The sequence below is a fragment of the Lissotriton vulgaris genome, chromosome 7, assembly GCF_964263255.1.
Source record: "Lissotriton vulgaris chromosome 7, aLisVul1.2, whole genome shotgun sequence".
In the NCBI taxonomy this organism is placed as follows: Eukaryota; Metazoa; Chordata; class Amphibia; order Caudata; family Salamandridae; genus Lissotriton; species Lissotriton vulgaris.
In genome coordinates, this window is record NC_141695.1 from 1,078,363,520 (window position 1) to 1,078,383,665 (window position 20,146).

The 20,146-nt window shown below is 41.6% G+C and overlaps 1 protein-coding gene across 1 annotated transcript in view; it reads right to left on the minus strand.

Moving 5' to 3' along the window:
- Positions 1-20,146, minus strand: part of LOC147702949 (uncharacterized) — a 4,293,369-nt gene that overhangs the window by 201,122 nt on the left and 4,072,101 nt on the right. The gene's annotated exons all lie outside the window — the stretch shown is intronic.

Genomic DNA, 20,146 nt, shown 5'->3' on the forward strand with positions numbered 1-20,146 from the left:
TGATGAAGGTTGTTGGAGAAATAAGCAGATGGACAGATGGAAGTTGCCTATAGCTTTTGTGCAACCTATGGTTCAGATGGCACATGGGTTATCACATGTTGGAGCTTCAGCAATAGTGAAATTGCTTACGCAAGTTTGGGAGCATCCAGAGATTGCTAGCACAGCTAAGAGAGTAGTACAGTCCTGTATGATTTGCTTACGATTTAATCCTGGAAAAGGGACACGAACTCCAGCAGGAGGGTTTGTTACACCAACTGCACCGTTTGAAGTTTTGCAGATGGATTATATTCAGCTTGAACGCTGCAATAATTTGAAGTATGTCTTGGTGGTGGTATGTGCCTTCATTAAATGGATTGAGGCGTACCCCACAAAAGACAACACTGCAATTACTACAGCAAAGGTGCTTTTAAAGGAATTTTTCCCTTGGTATGGAGTTTGTAGATTTTTGTGGAGCGATAACGGATCTCATTTTGTAGGGGATGTTATAAAGTATGTCCTGAAAGGATTGGGGATTAAACAAAAGTTCCATGCAGTATTCCACCCACAATCAGCAGGTCTAGTGGAAAGATACATTGCAACACTGAAACTGAAATTAGCTAAATTACAGGATTCTACTTCTCTGAATTGGCCAGATGCGTTACCACTGGCATTGTTGTCAATTAGATCCGTACCTCATTCTCGGACGGGCCTTACACCTTATGAGATTCTTTTTGGCCGTCCTATGAATATCTGGGGAATCCCTAAGCCAAGTACTGTGTATGATGTACCTTGTGTCTTAATAAATGACTATTTGGCACAATTAACCGATAACTTGGTTTCTATTCATCAACAGGTTCGAGAAGCACTTCCTGACAGATCCAAAGGAGAAGGCCACAACCTCCGACCTGGGGATTCGTCCTTTTAAAATCCTTTGAGAGGTCGAGCAGTTTGGAACCGAGGTGGCGTGGACCGGAGCAGGTGTTACTTGCCACAAAAACTGCTTTTCGGGTCACCAATCGGAAGAACTGTATACACGGGACCCATTGGCGCCGAGTACTTCCGGCTTTGGTGGAGCCTGCTGTATTGACCGACCACCGAGAGGTTCTGACTATGGAAAGAGGTCGTGCTGTGATGCCTGAAGGATCTGAGGAGTTCTTCCCAGACCAGACTGTCCCTGGAGTAACCAGATATAATTTGAGGCCGAGAGAGAAATCTTCAGCATTGTGAAAGTTGTCAGAGCATTCCCTGGGTCAGTGACACGGAGAGCCGATGTGGCAAGAGGGGGGGGGATCAGCCCTGCATTAGAGTAGTGACACCCGTCTTGGCCCGTGGTGAAGAAATCAACCGCTACCTAAGGGGTAAGAGCTCTGACAACTACTTTAGTTTCAGGAAGATTTGTTTTGTACCGAGACTGAGAAAAGAGAAGAAGAAGACAATTTTTTGTGTTGTAGGGTTTGTTGTTGGCTCGATGATTGTGGCAGCAATAACATGGTCTGTTGAAGAAACAACTCCTGCTTGTGAGTTGTTTGTTGTTACTACACCTGCACCAGAAGAGCATTATTTCTTTACGCTCCCATATCAGGAATTGAAACATCGACAATCTTATTCGAATAATACATTTGTCCAAATGTTGCATCACACCCACATCGCTACTAATGCGACAAACTGTTGGATTTGTGGAATGATGCCTGCACACCAAAAGAAAGGTGGTACACCGTTTATACCTCTCCCTTTTTCGCATATTAGCTCTTGTCGATCCTGGTATACTTTGCGACTAGGAAGCCTACAGTGGGCAGACTACTTTTCCGGTTGAACTAAAAGTGCCATCAGGACAAAGATGGGTATCCTTAAGCGAATGGAACTATATGGGAATGGGAAGAATATCAACCGGTCAATGTTTCAACCCTGTATATCTTCACCAATCAAGGGACTCATTTGAGGCTGAACGATTTGTTATTTCTGTTACTCAAACGCAAGCAGAACTTTGTGTACAGAGCATTGGACATATCCATGTGGGGATCAGCGAATGTATTACTGTATTAAATATAGATGGCTTGAACAATAGTTCTTTTCTGGCTTCGCATAATACGTACTTTGTGTGCGGAAATCGAGGATATTATCGATTGCCAGCCGGTTGGACTGGAATTTGCTATGTCTCTTTTTTGTTACCCCCTGTGTTCTTAGCTCCTCTAATGTACCACCGTAATCTTAAATTGTTTAATAATATTACTGTAAACAGATATAAAAGGACATTGACTACAGATGATGTTGATCAACCTGACACTAGCCTACAGCAGTATGTAGATTTCAATTTAGGATTGTTATTTTTCGTAGGTGCTGCATTAAATAGCAGGAAAATACGATGATTAACTAGAGTGGTGGAGGCTGTTACTATTCAAACAGCTGCCGCCTTAGGAAACATTACTGAGGAACTACAAATTGCTAGAATTGTAGCTTTGCAGAACCAAATGGTTCTAGATGTCATGTTAGCAGATAGAGTTGGTGCATGCCGTGTCATTGGTAGTAGTTGCTGCATGTTTATTCCTGACCACACCCCATCAGTGTATAAAGCGATTAATAAACTTCATAAAATAGCTGCAGACATTCACACAGAAAATGGTACATGGACCTTTACAGGATGGCTTTGGACTTTGATTTCTGCTTGGTGCTGGAAAGTATTAACAGTCCTATGTATAATTATTGTGATCATTTTTTCTTGTTGTGTCTGTATTAAATGTGACACTCCTTTTAACATTTCATGACTTGCACAATGCTACAGATTCCCAGCCCTGTGGCCCAGACATCAATTTGAGCACACAAGTAAGATTAAAAAATATCGATAAACCACAAAAGGGAGCTGGGTTGACTCCATTCAGAAGCAAATCCAACTTTGTACCCTTGGCTGTTAAAGATGCTATAGACACTTTTCATGACTGTGTAACAAATGAGATCAAGCAATTACACAGGACTGTTGCTAGCAGGGGAATGAAATACAGCCAGCAACAAAAGATTTATGCCACCATAATGAAAAAATTGAACAACAGTATTGACATTGTCATTAAAACATCTGACAAGGGTGGTAATATTGTCCTATGGCCTACCAAGGAATACAACGCGGAAGCTTATCGACAGTTGAAAGACAGTGCTTGTTATGAGAAAACCACCCATAAAGAATATGATAAAGCCAAAGAAACTCTTCTTAAGCTATTACATAAATGGCGGAGGGAGGGCCTTATCTCTTTAGAAGAATTTAAATTCATGCACACTGATTTTCCAGTCCTTCCTGTATTTTATCTCATATCTAAGGTTCACAAATGTTTACACCCTACTCCTGGCAGACCCATCATTTCTGCTATCAAAAGTGCTAGTGAACAGGTGGGAAGATACATTGACTTTTTCTTACAGGACCTAGTGAAGGAGCTGCCAAGTTAGGTCAGAGATACTAGCGATTTTTTGTTGAAACTCAGGGATCTTGAGTGGAATAATGACATGCTACTGATTGCCATGGATGTAGAGTCTTTCTACACCAGCATTTCCCACGATGTTGGTCTAAAAGCCATTGAGTACTTTCTGAACAAGCGTCCTAGAGTTCTACCAACATAACAAGGAAATCCTCAGACTCATAGACTGGTGTCTCCATAACAACTTTTTCTTGTATGGAAGGGATGTATGGAGACAACTCAGGGGAGTGGCTATGGGACCCTGTTTCTCCCCCAGCTATGCGTGTTTACACGTTGGCTGGTGGGAGGAACAGGTCCTGCATATCCAACATCGTCCCTGGGTCAATGAAAAGATAGTGAAGTACCTACGCTATATAGATGATGTTTTCAACTTGTGGCAAGGCGATGCACAGGAAGCAGCTCTTTTTGTCCAGGAAATCAATGATAATTCCCTGAATTTACACTTCACGTCCAAAGTAAGTCAACAAGAAATTGAGTTTTTGGATGTGAAAGTGTTTATTAAGGATGCTAGATTAGAGACCACCCTCTTTAGGAATCCCACAGCAGGAAATACCACCCTTCATCCAACCAGCTTGCACCCCAAGCATGGCATCGCTAGTATCCTGTTGGGTGAAATATTGCGTTTAAAACGTATATGCGGTACTCCTACTGAGTTTGATCGATGCCTTGCTCAATTGAATGCCCGACTTAAAGCACAGAGCTACTCGGATACTATTCTAAAACAAGCACTCTCGAAGGCAGAAATACGCTCGAGGGACAGTCTGCTTGTTTCTAATGATTCCAATCCTGCTACCACAGACAGAGTACAATCCATTTCTGAAGGCAATGGTTGTCCTCAATTGATTACGGCCTTCAGTAATGAAGAAAACAAAATCAGAAGTATTGTTACAAGAAACTGGCCCATTCTCCCTACTGACCCGGTATTAGGTGACCAGCTTCCTGATAGACCATTGGTCACCTTTAGCAGGGCAAGAAATATGGGGTCGGTGCTTAATGTCAGTAGTCTTGAAACTAGACAAAAAACCACTTGGTTGAAAAACAGTGGTTTTCGCAAATGTTCCTCTTGCAGGGCGTGCAAATTTGGGACCAATAAAAGTCACTATCAAACTGCTTTTGGTAATCACATGTTTCCCATTTCCGGCAGCTACAATTGTAAGACTGATTTCGCTGTGTATGTCCTGACGTGCACCTGTGGCCTTAATTATATAGGCAGTACTAAATTACAGGTACACGTCAGGATACTTCAACATCTGAGAGCTATTCTACACAGCGATCCCGCCTACCCAGTGGCACGGCGCTTCAAGATTAAACATAACAATGACTTGAATTGCCTGTCTTACTATGTGGTGGGTGCCATCCCTAAATTACGCCGAGGAGGCAACAGGGAACATCTCCTTAGGCAGCTAGAGACTACTATGATTTTACAGTTTGACAGTAGATGGCCTAATGGGCTGAATAATTCTGAAGATATGTATACTCATTTGTAAAGCTGCTGTGGCAATGTGATTCTATCATTAACATCAGACGTAGCACCGTGTCTACAATAGAACAAGATTTATTGGTGTTTGATAACTAAGAGAAATTTTGTTTAGAGGCTATCAGGTTCCCTGAAGCCCATGGTGCAGGACACACTTCCTCTATGTTTACTTGCTCAGCTGTTGCATTTATTTTGTATCAGCAAATATATTCATATTCCGTATAGGGGTAGTCAGGTTCCCTGTTGCCCCTACATGTGTTTCTTCTTCCCCTTTTGTAATATTCTTAAAGCCTTTTATACCTGCTCACTGTTTTTATTGGGTGTTCACTATGTATGATACATGATGTAGGGAGATGTTTGAACTTTTGTATTTTTTATGTGATGCCTGTTATGAAATTTTGGCCAACACCGAAAAAATGTTTTATGGTATGCACATATTTATACATATAGTCTTTTATTACCATTTTACATCAGCCTTGTGGCACTTTTTTGTACTATAATCGTTGCACTATTAAGGACAGCTATGTTTGCACAAATTAGATAAGTTGTTACCAGGTAGTTTATCAGGTTCTTTAAATTTCCCTATTTATATTTTATGCTTTTGTCACCCGAGAGCAATTTTTCGTTTGCTAGTTTTGGTATCAGCTCCCTTTATGAGAAATTGTTTTTATGATGTATTACAGGAAGAATGCAAATCAATAGGGGTTTAACCCAGAAGACCTCGATATCCTGTACAGTGGAACCATCTACAGTTTGATTTATGTTTTTACTGTTATGTTGGTACCTTGACATCAAGCATTCATGCGGTGATATGGAATTTTGTTCAAATAATTAATCCAATTTCTTATGTATTTATTTTCTGTTTCAAGAAGCAAATTAATTGTATTACAGAAAATGAAAATGTTTTTACTGATCAAATGAAAGAGAATATTTTTTTGTAACAAAGTATACTTTCTATGTTCATGATCAGGTGATCGCTGTAACCAATGCACTAAGTGGGCGTGGTGTTTTGCACAAGCATTTAAACAAAGAAAAAAAAGAAAAAAATTGTAACAACTTTACATGTGACCAAGGGCCCACGGGCCCGAAACGCGTTGTGCTGTTGTTGCCTCACCTGCACATTAAAATGTGCTGAAGCTAGATCCTGTGGTCCGTTTCTCCTTTTGCTACGCCAATCTGGATGATTGGAAGTGGCGTGTGGAGTCTTCGTTTGCATATATATATATATATATATTACCTACTGGCGATAGCCAGTAGGTATATATAGTTAGGACCTAGCTACCTTTTGAAATCTGCAACATTCTATTGGGAATATCTTTGGCGCCGGTGGAGGAATTTGCGTGTAATTTTCCAAAATTTAGGACAGCTCCACTCCGCTTCTTCCCTGGAAGTTTCGGGGGGATTCGTCAAGCGGGGACCGAGAAAAAAGGGGGGTCCCAAAACGTGTTTTCCCCATGTTAATTTTCATAGGACGAATAGACAAGGCTACAGCCCGAACCGCTGAACGGAATTACACCAAACTTTGCAAAATTGTAGGGACTGGTAAGCAGAAGTGCATTTTCTATATTTGGTGAAAATTGCTCCAGTGGTTTTTACGAAAATTAACTTCAAAAACACATATATGTCTATATGCGCGCTTCTAGCGCTTACCGGTACGCGTACCGGGAAGTGCACCCGGCGCGACACAGAAGTGCGCAAGCGGAAAGCTGATTGGCTCTCGGGTGTCTGTGAACATGCCAAACGGTCCGGAGAGTCCGCCATCTTGTGTATCGGTAGAACCGAGACACAAGAGGTGAAAAACAAACGGGGAAAACTATAAAAGGGGGCAGGATAAAGACCCCCTGACCCCCTGGGTTTTATCAAGGGGGCCTAGGAGGACCCCAAAGGTAAAAAAAACTAATATTTTTTTGTGAAAATTTTGCGGAGTACGCGCTTGGTGCGATGCCATGTAGGCGTACCCTGAGCGTACCATGGGGAAAACCAACAAATATATTTATTTTTGGGCCTGGGGGGTCTTTGTGGGACCCCTGAGCAGGCCTAGGGGTTCAGGGTGCTTCTACCCTGCCCCCTTTGCGTGTTTTGCACCTTTGTTTCACTGCTTTCTTGTGTCTTGGTTCTACCGAGGCACAAGATGGCTGCCAACACTTCCTGGTTTGGAGTGTTGACAGACAGTGGCAGCCAATCAGCATGCCTTTGTCAGGAAAGCAGCATGCTCATTGGCTGTCAACACTTCTAACCAGGAAGTGTTGGCATTCATCTTGTGCTAGGTAGACCGAGGCACAAAAGAAGCAAAAAACAAACGTGTAGAATGCAAAAAGGGGGCAGGGTAGAAACAACCTGACCCCCTAGGGCTGCTCAGGTGATCCCACAAGGATATTAACATATTTAAACGTTATCCGCTAATAGAATTAGCATTTAAAAAAACCCTTGCGAATTCACTGAAAAAACCATAAGTTTCAGGCCTTATATAGTTAGGAATTAGCATTTAAAAAACCTTGCAAATTCACTGAAAAAACCATAGGTTTCAGGCCTTATATAGTTAGGAATTAGCATTTAAAAAACCTTTGAAATTCACTGAAAAAAACATAGGTTTCAGGCCTTATATAGTTAGGAATTAGCTTTTAAAAAACCTTTGAAATTCACTCAAAAAACTGTAAGTTTTATAGGTGTTATAGTTAGCTGGACATTTCACTCATACAAAACCATTGAAATTGCTACTATATAGTTAGTTGTACTTACTATATTTCACACACCCGCAATCCACTGCTGATGATGTCACATATTAGATCATTCATGACATGGCCAGTGACAACAGTGACATATATATATATATATATATATATATATATATATATATATATATATATATATATATATATATATATATATATATATATATATATATATATATATATATATATATAGGTAAACAGTCAAAATATCGAGTTTTTAATTTCGACCTACACTTATATCGAGTTGCTAATATCGATGGGACAGAATATCGATGTCCAGAATATCGATGGCCAGAATATCGACCCTAAGGTAAGTAATATCGAAATTACTAATATCGATAGCATATATATCGAAATTACTAATATCGATAGCATATATATCGATGTAAGTAATTTCGATTTACTAATATGTGTTAGAAATATAAGTTAAGTATTTAAATTAATTGTTATAATATGTGTTTAATATGTTTTTATAATTTAAAAATATATAAGAGTAAATAATATGTTTTACTACCACAGCGGGTTGTGGGTTTATAGGGGAATAGGGTGGGAAGTAATTTATTTGTAATTAAATAATTATTTTTCAATGATTAATTTATTTTGCAATTAAATATTAATTGGCAATTATTTATTTTAATTGATTAATTGATTAATTAATTGATAATTTATGTATATTTTTAACTAAATTATGTTTTACTACCACAGCGGGTTGTGGGTTTATAGGGGAATAGGGTGGGAAGTAATTTATTTGTAATTAAATAATTATTTTTCAATGATGAATTTATTTTGCAATTAAATATTAATTGGCAATTATTTATTTTAATTGATTAATTGATTAATTAATTGATAATTTATGTGTATTTTTAACTAAATTATATGTTTTACTACTGGAGCGGGTTGTGGGTTTATAGGGGAATAGGGTGGGAAGTAATTTATTTGTAATATTAATTAATTTTGGGTAAAGGGGTATTTTTAGGGTTCAGGGTCAGTTTTCAGTTTTTGGGTAAAGGGGTATTTTTAGGGTTCAGGGTCAGTTTTCAGTTTTTGGGTAAAGGGGTATTTTTTGGGTTCAGGGTCAGTTTTCAGTTCTTTGGCAAAGGGGTATTTTTAGGGTTCAGGGTCAGTTTTCAGTTCTTTGGTAAAGGGGTATTTTTAGGGTTCAGGGTCAGTTTTCAGTTTATGGGTAAAGGGGTATTTTTAGGGTTCAGGGTCAGTTTTCAGTTTTTGGGTAAAGGGGTATTTTTAGGGTTCAGGGTCAGTTTTCAGTTTTTGGGTAAAGGGGTATTTTTAGGGTTCAGGGCCAGTTTTCAGTTTTTGGGTAAAGGGGTATTTTTTGAGTTCAGGGTCAGTTTTCAGTTCTTTGGTAAAGGGGTATTTTTAGGGTTCAGGGTCAGTTTTCAGTTTTTGGGTAATGGGGTATTTTTAGGGTTCAGGGTCAGTTTTCAGTTTTTGGGTAAAGGGGTATTTTTTGGGTTCAGGGTCAGTTTTCAGTTCTTTGGTAAAGGGGTATTTTTAGGGTTCAGGGTCAGTTTTCAGTTTATGGGTAAAGGGGTATTTTTAGGGTTCAGGGTCAGTTTTAGGTTTTTGGGTAAAGGGGTATTTTTAGTGTTCAGGGTCAGTTTTCCCTACTGTTGCACCCACTGGAGTGGGAATAGTAATTATTGTTAAGTAATTATATATTATATATGATTTATTATTTTATTTTTTTATTAAATATGTATTATTATTTTTTTAAACAATTATTACATATATTTAAATATGTTTAAGTAATTATTATGTATTATTTACAGTTTTTTTATGTTATTTTAAATTTAAAAAAATCTATATATTTAACAACAATATTTTTTACATCGATATTAATTTTTCGATATTTTGGTACTTACCATGTGGTACATAGGGCGTCGATATTTTTGCTATCGATATAATTACGCCGATATTTGTGTAGGTCGAAATTCTGTCTGTCGAAATTCTGTCATAGATCCATATATATATATATATATATATATATATATATATATATATATATATATATATATATATATATATATTTTTTTTTTTTTTTCTCACCAAGGATGCGGCACTCAGCATTTGTAAGTTTTAAACAGCTTTTACTTTATTTCTCCAGCTCGGACCAACGCGTTTCAGCCATCACAGGCTTTGTTCACGGTAAGTGAGCTTTTTTCTATGTCCACTATTTATCCCAATTTAGACAGTTAGGGTGCATTATGGGACTAGTAGTCAGTTACATTTCAATTGAAAATTGCAACGTATAATCACAGTATTTACATTTCTTAATATACACGCTCTGCTTTACGCGCACATCATGCTTACAGCCTCATATTATCGTCATATGTAGACAGTTTCTCGCGTGTCGGGTATAGTACACATTTCCAACACAGCATTATTTTTATAATGAATCTATTCTCATTCTCCATTGATTTACTTCTGATTTATATCATTTCTCGCGCTACTTCATTATTTTCTTAATTATTCCAGATGTACATAAAGTTCCTCATCGAAATTCATCCCTCTGGGCGTCTACATTGGAAGCACAACTTGTGTTTTAAAAAAAACGAATATTAGAGCACATTAGAGCAGTGAAGAACCAAGACTTGGCCTATGCGACAGCGAAACATATGATATCATGTCAGAAAGGAGACTGGAAAGCAATGTCGTATTTTTGTATACATATGGTCAACCTGGGAGAACGAGGAGGCAATAGGCTACGTAAACTACGACAAATCGAATCCAAATTCATTATCAGACTAAAAACTAAGACGCCCAGAGGGATGAATTTCTATGAGGAACTTTATGTACATCTGGAATAATTAAGAAAATAATGACTCAATCAATATGTAGACTGTAATCGAACATTGCGCTATAGGGTACTATACCCAGATAAAAGACTAGTGTTTGATATTCTGATACAAATCTCAACAAGAACTATTACTTATGTTTGAAGTAGCGTGAGAAATGATATATATCAGAAGTAAATCAATGGAGAAGGAGAATAGATTCATTATAAAAATAATGCTGTGTTGGAAATGGGTACTATACCCGACACGAGAGATACTGTCTACATATGACGATAATATGAGGCTGTAAGCATGATGTGCGCGTAAAGCAGAGCGTGTATATTAAGAAATGTAAATTTCTGTGATTATACGTTGCAATTTTCAATTGAAATGTAACTGACTACTAGTCCCATAATGCACCCTAACTGTCTAAATTGGGATAAATAGTGGACATAGAAAAAAGCTCACTTACCGTGAACAAAGCCTGTGATGGCTGAAACGCGTTGGTCCAAGCTGGAGAAATAAAGTAAAAGCTGTTTAAAACTTACAAACGCTGAGTGCCGCATCCTTGGTGAGAAAATTGTTGATTGGGCCCTGATCCGGCCCCATTGCAGAGCACCCACAGTTGAGCGCATAGAGTCTGAGGATCGCTTTGGTGGAGAATATATATATATATATATATATATATATATATATATATATGTATATATATTACCTACTGGCGGTCGCCAGTAGGTATATATAGTTAGGATTTTTTCCCTATGGCATTTTTGAAAATTCTATGTCTAATAACTTTGGCGTTTGTGGACGGAATCGGCTGAAATTTTCAGGAAAATGGCACATTTTGTTTCTGAGCAGCTCCTGGAAATTTGGGGGGGGGGGTCGTCAAGGGGGGGCCGAGAAAAAAGGGGGGTCCCAAAACGCGTTTTTCCCATGTTAATTTCCATAGGGCGGTTGGACTCACTTTTAGCCCGAACGGCTGAATGGATTTTCACGAAACTTGGCAAAATTGTAGGGACTGTTAGCCCGATGTGCCTTTGCTAGGTCTCAATATATGTGCTCCAGTAGTTTTTGAGAAAGTAACGTTCAAAACAAGATATATATCTGTAACAGCGCTCCGGGCAGCGATCCGGTCCGCTTACTTTTCGCGAAACGGAACTTTGCGCGCAGAAAGCTGATTGGCTCTCCGGTGTCTGTCAACATTCTAAACAGTCTGGAGCGGCCGCCATCTTATCTCTCGGTAGGATCGAGAGAGAAGAAGAGGTGAAAAACGAAGGGGGAATTTAATGAAAGGGGGCAAGGTATACCCCTCTTGACCCCCTAGGATTGTTGTTGGGGTTATTAAAGGGTCCCGTGGGGAAAATAAAAAAAAATGATTTTTCACGGTAGAAGCGCTTCACGGGCCGCGAACTGGGCCGCAAACTGGTAGCGAAACGGGAATTCGCCATTTTGTGCTTCGTTTTAATTGTTTAGAGACAAAAATTATCGCCGCACATTGGCCACAATGCATGAATATCGCTGAAAAGTCAGCGATATTCATGCATTATCCAGCAAATGCTCTTAGCCATGTTATCCACCTTCCATTGGATAACAGAAAGCTGATTGGCTCTCCGGTGTCTGTCAACATTCTAAACAGTCCGGAGCGGCCGCCATCTTATCTCTCGGTAGGATCGAGAGAGAAGAAGAGGTGAAAAACGAAGGGGGAATTTATTGAAAGGGGGCAAGGTATACCCCTCTTGACCCCCTAGGAATGTTGTTGGGGTTATTAAAGGGTCCCGTGGGGAAAATAAAAAAAAAATGATTTTTCACGGTAGAAGCGCTTCACGGGCCGCGAACTGGGCCGCAAACTGGTGGCAAAACGGGAATTCGCCATTTTGTGCTTCGTTTTAATTGTTTAGAGACAAAAATTATCGCCGCACATCGGCCACAATGCATGAATATCGCTGAAAAGTCAGCGATATTCATGCATTATCCAGCAAATGCTCTTAGCCATGTTATCCACCTTCCATTGGATAACATGGCTAAAAACTGCTCTGTGCGTGAGCTTTTTTTTTTTTTTTTTGCTGCGTGACGTTTGTTAACGTTCGATTCGATGGAAATCAGGAAGTGTTGACCACCATTTTGTCACTGCGAGTAAATATTTTGTTATAAATGAATCCTTATTGATAAACATTGTCTGCGCCATCTTGCGTTTTTGTCCAATGCCACAATTTTGTCGTGCACGGCAGCCATTTTAGATGCCTTGACCAGGGCCACTCTCTGCACGCCGCCGATCCTCAGCATGGCTCCCCACCCTCGCAAGCATCTCCCCCACGCACTGGTCACCCCCGCTCTTTCTCTCATGCATGGGCCATATACTTCCCCCCATCTGCGCTGCTCTTCTCTGAGAATCACACCCTGTGCCCGCCCGACACCTCCCTTTCACCCTATTCACTACCGCACCCTCTGACACTCCTCTTCCTCTGTGTCCGATTGTCCAGGCCGGACCTAGGCTATCACCTAGCCCTGCGGATGTAGTTTATGGCCCCAGCTGTAGAGTATCCAGACATGCCAACCCTCCCGATTCAGGCGTGAGACTACTGATTTCAGTGCTAGTCTCCCGCCTCCCGATTCCTGCAAGCAAAAACCCGGGGGCATATTACCAACAACTAGCGATAATTTTTGTCTCTAACTTGTTTAGAGACAAAAATTATCGCCGCACATCGGCGAATTTTATCGCACATAAACCTCGCTATTAGCAAGGTTTATCGCAAATGCGATAAAAAACGGCCGCAATGCATGAATATCGTTGAAAAGTCAGCGATATTCATGCATTATCCAGCAAATGCTCTGAGCCATGTTATCCACTTCCCATTGGATAACATGGCTAAAACTGCTCAGGGCAGGTGTTAGGTTTTGGAGATATTCGCGCTTAGCGCGAATATCTCCAAAAGTTGGTAATAGGAGATAGCGATGGTTAGGGACTGTTTCCAGTCGCTAAAATCTTGGCACGCCCACTTTGCATGTCATTAGTGATAAATATCACTGATATGCAAAGCGGGGCCCAAGATGGTCGCTATCTCCTTTTAGCTGTCACTAACTGGTGTTAGCGACAGCTTGGTAATAGGGAGATAATTTTATCTCTTTTTTTTTTGGCTTTTAAAGCCAAAAAAGCGGAAATAACCCCCCTTGATAATATGCCCCATGATTTCTCGGGGGTTTCAGCTGACAGGGCTTGGTATTGTGTTACGTGCTAATTCTTCCAGGAAACGTCAGAGGGTCGATGCAGGGGTTCTAGAAGGGGTGATAAACCATTTAAGCCTCATGAACAAGCGCATGGTCTTTTAAAGATTTATGAAGTACTCGGGGCGGCGGTGTGTGTGTGCCCTCTTTCAGGAGCGGGCGGGGGGGGCACTGCCAGCAACTTGCCAGGCCAGGCAGTGTTCAACACGTGTATCACCCTTTCTCTGCCTGCTATTGCGCTCCATGCTTCGGAAAGGTAAGAAAAAGAACGTGCATTTGAGTTTGAAATGTCCGATCTTGTAGCAGTACACTTGCAAAGCCCACACATGACAATAATCCGATTCAAGGCCCCATTCACCCGATTTTTTAAACATATATAGCACTCCAACAAAGTTAGATTTTAAAACTTTATTAACATTTAACTATAATGAACGGAACAAAAACTGTAAAAACATTTAAACATTTTTCACCCAAAAAAGCAACAATGGTCAGAAGCTGACTTTTGTGCGAATAGTCCCAAGGCAGCACAACGTGCAGAGTTCTGGACGGCACCCAGGTGATGTCGCCTGGGTGCCGCACTGGTTTTGGTATCCTACAATGCTGCTCCGAAAATTGGCGTGGGGCGTCCCGGGTGGTGCGGGGGGAGGCCTCGTCAGTAGCGGTCTGTTGTGCAAATAGTCCCAAGGCAGCAGAACGCGCTGAGATGTTGATGGCACCCAGGTGATGTCCAGTAAACTGCCGCACTGGTTTTGGTATCCTACAATGCTGCTCCGAAAATTTGCGTGCGGCGGCCCGGGGGAGGGGGCGCGTGGGGGAGGCGGCGTGAACGGGCCTCCCCAGGTGGCGGCCATCCAGCTGAGTTGCGCCCGCTCTTGCGGCTACAGCGTCTCGCTCACCATGTTGTTGAGTTGCTCCCACTCTTGCAGTGCAGCGATAGGCGCCTGCCACATGACTCTTAAAATGGCGGACGGCTCTTCGGTTTTGGGCCTGGTCCACTGAAATGGCCCTGGGACACCTTGGAACTCGGACGCTTGCCTGCTAGGGCTTGGGCTCCATTCTCGAAAAGCGTCCCCTCAGCCGTGAAGATTCTACAAAAGTCTTGGGGGTCCCCGACTCCCGCAGGCTTCCGGTGGGGAGCGGCTGCCATGATTGCTCGCGGAATGACCACGACGGAGCCACGAGATGGTGGTGCTCTCATGCTGACGCCAGCTTCAGTCTGAATGATCCAGAAACAAGGTGGGGCTTTCATCGTTTGGGAAAAAAAATGTTCTAAACCAATGAAAAGTGTTATTTTTAGGTCATATGACCAAGCCTTCCATCTTTAGGAAACCAAAAGTAAAATGATCCAATGAAAAGTTTTATAAACAAGTCACATGACCTGTTATGCGGCATAGGGCTACAAAAAGCGTAGAAAATCCGTTGGCACGTGAGGCGGCGTCAGTAGCGGACCGATGTGCGAATAGGCCGAAGGCAGCACAACGCGCTGAGATCCGGATGGCACTGAGGTGGTGTCAAGCAAATTGCCGCACTGGTGTGGCCATCCTACAATGCTGCGCCGAAAGACGGCGTGTCCAGCTGAGTTCCGGTCACTCTTGCGGTACAGTGAGTCGAACGTGCCGAGATCCGGATGGCACCGAGGTTGTGTCCAGCAAGTTGCCGCACTGGTGTGGCCATCCTACAATGCTGTGCCGAAAGTCGGCGTGGGGTGCCCCGTTGGCTTATGAGGTGATGTCAGTAGTGGACCGATGTGTGAATAGGTCGGAACCAGCACAAGGCGCCAAGATCCGAATGGCAAGTCCTGGATATTGAGTGCCATAGTTGAGAGTTCTGAGCAGTGCTTGTAAGACTATCTGAAGCTTATTTGCACCTGCTGCAGCTTCACTGTTGCCCAAGGTGGTGTCCAGCAAATTGCTGCAGTGGTGTGGCCATCCTACAATGCTGCGCCGAAAGACGGCATGTCCAGCTGAGTTCCGGTCACTCTTGCGGTACAGTGAGTCGAACGCGCCGAGATCCGGATGGCACCGAGGTTGTGTCCAGCAAGTTGCCGCACTGGTGTGGCCATCCTACAATGCTGCGCCGAAAGTCAGTGTGGGGTGCCCCGTTGGCTTATGAGGTGATGTCAGTAGTGGACCGATGTGTGAATAGGTCGGAAGCAGCACAAGGCGCCCTGCACTGTTGAGCTTTTTTCAATGCCTGTTTTTTGTTGTTTCCCCTCCATCAAAAACAAAAAAAAAAATATAAAACTGTGCAAAAATACAAAAAAATGTTTAGAAAAGCAGTGCTTGTAAGACTGTCTGAAGCTCTTTTGCACCTGCTGCAGCTTCACTATTGCCCTGGTGTGGACAAAGATCGCCCATGACTTAGGCTGATTGAGAGTTTGTAGAAAAATGGCTTCAGATTTTCCACATATTACTCTTCAACATTCTTCCTAAATGTAACAATGTGAGACTCACTAGGAGAACGGCTGTTTATCTTTCCTTTCAAAATGCTGCCAACAATATTTTCTGAATGGAAGACACCATCTTGTAGCATAAAGGGCCGAAAGGGGTTCTGGTCTGGCCGATTGTTGGTGAAGACATTTTGACTATATCTTGGACCTGCCCGGCCTCGCCCAAAATGGCGCCGGTATAAATGGGACTCGTAACTCCTTGCCCGCAAATGTATATCTAGAAAATGTTATTGTAAGTGGCCCTGTCTTATTTTAATTACAAAATGTACGTCCACCGATTCCGCAACTGTTAGACACCTTAGTTCTTGCAACCTAATGGCCCGCTCGTTACGTTCCTCTACAGTGTAAATGTCTCCTCATCATATACGATTTCAGTTTGCTCCGTGGCCGGCCCACGTGGTTATAGGCCCGTATTTGTATACTGATATTTTCACAATAAAGGTTTTTAAAACAAAACACGGTAGTAGTATTTACATTGGTAAAGTTTTTACTTTTAGTCACTGTTTTCGAATCAGTAAAAGGCAAGTGAAATAAAGCAGTCCAATTACATGACGGATAAAAGGTATAATATGTAGGAACGCAGTAAAGATAAATGGTCAAGGGCAGTTGTGTTTTTCATTTCTGCAACATAAAGTGATCGATAAGAATCTGATAATCAGGCGTATCGGCGACTAAGACAGCAGGCCGAGTCTCTTTTACTCAACGGCTCCGTCATGGAACGAAGAAAAGCCCTTTTTCTCGAAAAAGGAATATATTTTACTTGCAGGACAGTTGTAAATTTTCCGGGAAAGTACATTAGCCTGGAATATTATAACATATATGTTTTAAAAAAAATAATGTTCGAAAAAAATAAAAAGCGTAATTTTTAGGTCATATGACCAAGCTTTTCATCATTAAAATAACAAAAGTAAAATGAACCAATGAAAAGTTTTATTAACAAGTCACATGACCTGTTATGCTTACGTTACGCGCTGCGCGCCGCGCCCCGGATCACTTCCGGGTGCGCTAACGCGGCGTGTCATATAACGCATTACGCGACAACGTAGGTCAAGAATATAGTCAAAATGTCTCCACCAACCAGCGTTCGGAACACAACCCCTTTCAGCAGTCCAAAAACTTCTGTTAAATGACAACAGAGGGGACAGGCAACAAGAACCATCAGTTTAAGAGGGGAGGGCAAGTTCTTCTCTTCCGGGTCATGTTGGGGCGCTACCGGAACTGATCGAATTGGTAGTCTACAGTGTTTCTGGATGTTTCAGACTAAAGCTGGCGTCAGCATGAGAGCACTACCATCTCGTAGCTCCGTCGTGGCCATTCCACGAGCAATCATGGCAGCCGCTCCCCACCAGAAGCCTGCGGGAGTCGGGGGCCCCCAAGACTTTTGTAGAATCTTCACAGCTGAGGGGACGCTTTCGAGAATGGGACCCAAGCCCTATCAGGGAAGCGTCCGAGTTCCAAGGTGTCCCAGGGCCATTTTAGTGGACCAGGCCCAAAACCGAAGAGCCGGCCGCCATTTTGAGAGTCCTGTGGCAGCCGCCTATCGCTGCACCGCAAGAGCGGGAGCAACTTAACTACATGGTGAGCGAGACCCTGTAGTCGCAAGAGCGGGCGGTAAACAGCTGAATGGCGGAAGAGGCACAGTGTAGCAAAAGCGGGCGGAATGGCAACTAAAACGGTAAAGGGGCGCCCCACTACAGCGTGTCTTCAGGTCAAACGGATTGTGGGACAAAGTCCAGAATAGAAGAGTCATCAAAAGGCAAAAAGTTCCGCCGGACCCCGGGAGCCGGCCGCCTATGTCGGGGGCGATCTCAGGCTACACCAGTGCTATAAGACTTGGGGAGGGGGTCGGAGCCAAGCGTCTTCTCCGAGTCCGTGTCATCACACCGCCCCTCGGGGGCCTCCGTCAAGCGGTTTAGGGAGGTACCATATAACATTGTTTTCAAATGCAGTCAGGTCCACAAACGACCCTCACTTACTTTGGAATAGTGAAGCTGCAGTAGGTGGAAATAAGCTTCAGACAGTCTTACAAGCACTGCCTTTGTAAACATTTTTTGTTTTTTTTTGTATTTTTGCACAGTTTTATATTTTTTTTTTGTTTTTGATGGAGGGGAAACAACAAAGCACAGGCATTGAAAAAGGCTCAAACTCAGAACTCTGAACTATGGCACCCAATATCCAGGACTTTCCATCCGGATCTTGGCGCCTTGTGCTGCTTCCGACCTATTCACACATCGGTCCACTACTGACATCATCTTATAAACCAACGTTATGTAAATAGTTATTTAATAAAATGTTTTACCCTGTTTCTTTGCTGGTGTGTTGTCTATATTTTTAATATTTGCATAGGGTTTGTCGTTATTTTGGGCGGGGTGGGTGACGGAGCCGAGCTGTCTTGCAGCTCTCATGGTGTGGAGCTCAGTTCATCTCACTATTTTCGTATTTCTCATGAAGGGTTGTTTATAATATTTCTATTTTAGCGAGGTCAAAAAGAGATCCAATTAGTGGCCTACTGATTTTGCTCGATTACTTTTATTTTTTTACACGATTTTTCACGATCTGCAAAGACTAAACAGAGTATTGCGACTTTGTGCTTGTTTGTAAATAGAGAATGAACCAAAGAGAATCAATTGAAAAACAGTAAATGCTTGGATAATAATCAATCAAATGGAGAGACAAGCAGGCAGGACGGATTACAACGGGGGTAAAGGCCTGCGTTAACTACTCTTCACTATCTGCAAAGAGAGAGTACTACTAAGAGAAAAGAGGGGAGGGGGGCAGCGTTCAAAGCACATCAGCGTGCATAAATACGAAAATGTTTTTATCTATCACGTACTTGACATTTTAAAGCTTTTCATATTTGCTATTAAAAAACCAATGAAATTCACAGAAAAAACCATAGGTTATAGTGGATATATAGTTAGGAATTTGCATTTACAAAACCTTGAAAATTCAATGAAAAAACCATTGGTTTTAGGCCATATATAGTTAGGGATTTGCATTTACAAAACCTTATTTTACTCGCATAAAACCATTGAAATTCCATATATAGTTATAAGCGCTAACTATATATCGCGCACCCGCAATCCACTGCTGATGATGTCACATATTACATCATTCATGACATGGTTAGTGACATCACTGATGACATCACTGATGACATCTCAAATGACATCACTGATGACATCACTGAAAACATCTCATTTGACATGACTGATAACATCACTGATGATATCATTCATGTGATAATACCATGAACCTCTTCAGACTCTAATATAACCTTAGATACAATCAGTGTAAACAGACAGTCACAGACTGTCACTCATCCATGGAGTTACTCACACACCTAGTCAGTTATGCCAAAAATCAATCACACCTCCATTTTCTCAACTATACAGTTATACACACCTTACTTATTCAAACATATACTAACACATATTTACTTTACTCTCTTATACAATCTCTGATACATGTTCACAATGATCCATACAGCCACTCACACATTCACTGGCTCTTATGCACAGTTATTTATAGATGTCAACTCTCACATGTACTGTGTTTTACATATGTACTTAATTTGACATGTAGCACTGAGATATCCATTCACTCACTAATACACTCATGCACAGTCAACCGCCCATACAGCTGTTTGCACATGCACTTTTGAATCTATACATATAGTGAATCAACTACTCACACATCTATGTACAGAGTCACACACCTTCCAGCCACCCATACACACACACTCAGTTTCCCATACAAATACTTGGACAACCAATCAATAACCCATACAGTTACTCATATAACTACTGATCAACATATGCAGCAGTTTGTAGAACAACAGATATAATGATGCACAAATTAAAACAGTTTAGTCACTAACCCATGCACTCAGTGAGACACATTTAATCACTCACTCAATCAGTCAGTCAGTCATGCACCTAGTAAATCCTTCATCCAGACACTTATATATCCACTCATTCTTCAATATGTAAAACATATTTTAACTTTACAGAAACATACAGTCACTGGAT